This window comes from Clupea harengus, chromosome 2 (assembly GCF_900700415.2).
Source record: "Clupea harengus chromosome 2, Ch_v2.0.2, whole genome shotgun sequence".
NCBI classification, from domain to species: Eukaryota; Metazoa; Chordata; class Actinopteri; order Clupeiformes; family Clupeidae; genus Clupea; species Clupea harengus.
The window spans coordinates 1,779,030-1,784,029 of NC_045153.1; positions in this window are offsets into that span (position 1 = coordinate 1,779,030).

Genomic DNA, 5,000 nt, shown 5'->3' on the forward strand with positions numbered 1-5,000 from the left:
AGATTATAGGTCATTTATTTACACCACAAATACTCTCTCTGTTTCTGATCAGATTATAGGTCATTTATTTACACCACAAATACTCTCTCTGTTTCTGATCAGATTATAGGTCATTTATTTACACCACAAATACTCTCTCTGTTTCTGATCAGATTATAGGTCATTTATTTACACCACAAATACTCTCTCTGTTTCTGATCAGATTATAGGTCACTTATTTACACCACAAATACTCTCTCTGTTTCTGATCAGATTCAAGGTCATTTATTTACACCACAAATACTCTCTCTGTTTCTGATCAGATTATAGGTCATTTATTTACACCACAAATACTCTCTCTGTTTCTGATCAGATTTAAGGTCATTTATTTACACCACAAATACTCTCTCTGTTTCTGATCAGATTTAAGGTCATTTATTTACACCACAAATACTCTCTCTGTTTCTGATCAGATTATAGGTCATTTATTTACACCACAAATACTCTCTCTGTTTCTGATCAGATTATAGGTCATTTATTTACACCACAAATACTCTCTCTGTTTCTGATCAGATTATAGGTCATTTATTTACACCACAAATACTCTCTCTGTTTCTGATCAGATTATAGGTCATTTATTTACACCACAAATACTCTCTCTGTTTCTGATCAGATTATAGGTCATTTATTTACACCACAAATACTCTCTCTGTTTCTGATCAGATTATAGGTCACTTATTTACACCACAAATACTCTCTCTGTTTCTGATCAGATTCAAGGTCATTTATTTACACCACAAATACTCTCTCTGTTTCTGATCAGATTTAAGGTCATTTATTTACACCACAAATACTCTCTCTGTTTCTGATCAGATTATAGGTCATTTATTTACACCACAAATACTCTCTCTGTTTCTGATCAGATTATAGGTCATTTATTTACACCACAAATACTCTCTCTGTTTCTGATCAGATTATATGTCATTTATTTACACCACAAATACTCTCTCTGTTTCTGATCAGATTCAAGGTCATTTATTTACACCACAAATACTCTCTCTGTTTCTGATCAGATTCAAGGTCATTTATTTACACCACAAATACTCTCTCTGTTTCTGATCAGATTTAAGGTCATTTATTTACACCACAAATACTCTCTCTGTTTCTGATCAGATTATAGGTCATTTATTTACACCACAAATACTCTCTCTGTTTCTGATCAGATTTAAGGTCATTTATTTACACCACAAATACTCTCTCTGTTTCTGATCAGATTATAGGTCATTTATTTACACCACAAATACTCTCTCTGTTTCTGATCAGATTATAGGTCATTTATTTACACCACAAATACTCTCTCTGTTTCTGATCAGATTATAGGTCATTTATTTACACCACAAATACTCTCTCTGTTTCTGATCAGATTTAAGGTCATTTATTTACACCACAAATACTCACTCTGTTTCTGATCAGATTATAGGTCATTTATTTACACCACAAATACTCTCTCTGTTTCTGATCAGATTCAAGGTCATTTATTTACACCACAAATACTCACTCTGTTTCTGTTGTTTACCATCAGATTAAAGGTCATTTTCTGGGGGAATCCAATGTGTTTGTGTATGATTGTCAGTGCAGAGAGGAAGAGAAGAGGATGGAGAGAGAGAGAGAGAGAGAGAGGGGGGGGAGAGAGAGAGAGAGAGAAAGAGAGAAAGAGAGAGAGCAAGAGCAGCAAGATCCAGGTGAGAGTGTAGACCGTAGCTGTTTAGCCGAGAGAAAAAAACAAGCATTCCATTCGCAATATAATTTGGCAATAAAACATTGTTTTGTTCATTTCTCCTAATATCTGCCATCACTTGCTCTTTCACTTGCTTTGGACAGTGCTGTCGCTATGGTGGAGTGTTTGGACAGTGCTGGTCGCTATGGTGGAGTGTTTGGACAGTGCTGTCGCTATGGTGGAGTGTTTGGACAGTGCTGGTCGCTATGGTGGAGTGTTTGGACAGTGCTGTCGCTATGGTGGAGTGTTTGGACAGTGCTGGTCGCTATGGTGGAGTGTTTGGACAGTGCTGTCGCTATGGTGGAGTGTTTGGACAGTGCTGGTCGCTATGGTGGAGTGTTTGGAGAGTGCTGTCGCCATGGTGGAGTGTTTGGACAGTGCTGGTCGCTATGGTGGAGTGTTTGGACAGTGCTGGTCGCTATGGTGGAGTGTTTGGACAGTGCTGGTCGCTATGGTGGAGTGTTTGGACAGTGCTGGTCGCTATGGTGGAGTGTTTGGAGAGTGCTGGTCGCTATGGTGGAGAGTTTGGAGAGTGCTGTCGCTATGGTGGAGTGTTTGGACAGTGCTGTCGCTATGGTGGAGTGTTTGGACAGTGCTGTCGCTATGGTGGAGAGTTTGGACAGTGCTGGTCGCTATGGTGGAGTGTTTGGACAGTGCTGGTCGCTATGGTGGAGTGTTTGGAGAGTGCTATCGCTATGGTGGAGAGTTTGGACAGTGCTGGTCGCTATGGTGGAGTGTTTGGACAGTGCTATCGCTATGGTGGAGTGTTTGGAGAGTGCTGTCGCTATGGTGGAGTGTTTGGACAGTGCTGTCGCTATGGTGGAGTGTTTGGACAGTGCTGTCGCTATGGTGGAGTGTTTGGACAGTGCTGTCGCTATGGTGGAGTGTTTGGAGAGTGCTGGTCGCTATGGTGGAGTGTTTGGACAGTGCTGGTCGCTATGGTGGAGTGTTTGGAGAGTGCTGGTCGCTATGGTGGAGTGTTTGGAGAGTGCTGGTCGCCATGGTGGAGTGTTTGGACAGTGCTATCGCTATGGTGAAGTGTTTGGAGAGTGCTGGTCGCTATGGTGGAGTGTTTGGACAGTGCTGTCGCCATGGTGAAGCCTTTGCCTCCGGATTCAGACCAACTGAGGGTCCTCTCTAACACAGGTGTATTAAGCTGCATTCTGTGATTGTCCATTCTGAACCATTATTATTATTATACACTACAGTTGACCCCACCCAACTAATTAAAGTTCCTTCTGAAGGTAGCATTGTGTACCTAATGAACTGAGGTTTGGCAAAGGGAAAGGGTTTGAATACTTTTGCAACCAGCATATTCCTTTTTTGAATTTTCTTTAAAAAAAAAAAAAGAAAAAAGTTTGTTGTGTAAAACTGATGTAACTCAGTAGCAATTCATTAAAAGCATTATTGTTGTAAATTAAAACGGCGTATACAGACAAAATATATTTGAAAGTGTATTGATGTATGAGTTGTTATCCAGTGGAATGAGGGATTTAGCAGGGGTTTTAGTTTAGCTACACGTTTGCAAGGCACGTCACTCTTTCATTAGGGGGCAGAGTGTGGTCCAACCATCGGGGCCTGGTGGACCGGATGTTTAGTCCCTAACTTTATCAGAAATGGATTGAATCAGAGACACTTGGACACGGCGTACAGCCACTGACACTGACACACACACACACACACACACACACACACAGCCACTGACCGACCATAAGCAGTTCATCTTGGACACGGAGTACAGCCACTGACACTGACACTGACACACACACACACACACACACACACAGCCACTGACCGACCATAAGCAGTTCATCTTGGACACGGCGTACAGCCACTGACACACACTCTCACACTCACTCACACACACACACACACACACACACACACACACACACACACACACACACACACACACACACAGCCACTGACCGACCATAAGCAGCTCATCTTGGACACGGAGTACAGCCACTGACACACACTCTCACACTCACACACACACACACACACACACACACACACACACACACACACACACACACACACACACACACACAGCCACTGACTATCAGTACCATAAGCAGTTCATTTTGGACACGGCGTATGTTACATGGTACATTCAGCTGGCACATTCAGCTATTATGATCCAAACATTGATTTAAATTGAGCTTTAAATGTTTGTTAAGGCGTTTGATACACTGCTGTACTGTGTGTGAGCTTTAAATGTTTGATTCAGGTTTTTGATAACATATCAACATATCACACAGATGGAGCACAGCGTGTGTTTAGTGGTGAAAATGGTAAAAATCCATATTGTTGGCTTTACGAGAATAGTAAATGTTTAAATGGTATTAATGTGCCTTAGATATTTAATTCATTCAGCCAATATTATGTTTCTGATAGTCATCAGTTATCTAGTGATTCTGCCTTAATCCATGATCTGAGGATCGATTGTTTGAGTCTCTGGATATTAGTTCAGGGGGAAATCGCGGGTTTCTCTCTCTGTCTTTTGTGATTGTCGAGTAAACAGCATTCAACTTGATGAAGAAAACTATGACTGACTCTGTGGTTATTTTCAACTATTTCAGAGGTATAACACGTACCGCCGCTCACCGACCATAAGCAGTTCATTCAAAATTGAGCATGAAGCGCTTCTGCAGATGGCCACCAGGGGGCCCTCTTTTCGCCACGGACTCCGTACCAATAGTCACTTTGCTCTTTTTAAACCCGAGGCTTTTTGTAGTACAACAGTAGTAACAATGTGTAGCACATCTTGTTTAACACTTTAAGCATATGACTCAAGGGATCAAATCAGCGCAGGAGCCCTGTTTTTTTAGCTTTCGTTCTTCTTCACCTACCGGACAAACAGAAGACAGCCGCCAACACAGATCTCAGAGTGTTCCGCATGTCCGCATCTCAGCGGTGTGAGGATGTGTGTCCTCGACCGGCTGCCCCCGCTGTGACCCTCCGGTGATGCGCTCTGCCGGTGGCCGTGCCGGTGGCCGTGCCGTTGTTCTCAGTGTCGCTCCTTTAACCGAAAGGTAGCTCTCCCAAAAGTCGGTTGTAACATGAACTGCAGAACGGGATATGTGAGATTCTTTTTCAGTGCTTTGTCAACACAATAATCCACCAAATAACAGAACAAAGTCATTAGATTTGTCGCTAGTCGCATTTTGCTAATAAAGTCGCCAAGGGGGTCTGGAAAGTCGCCAGATATAGGGACAAAGTCGCTAAGTTGGCAACACTG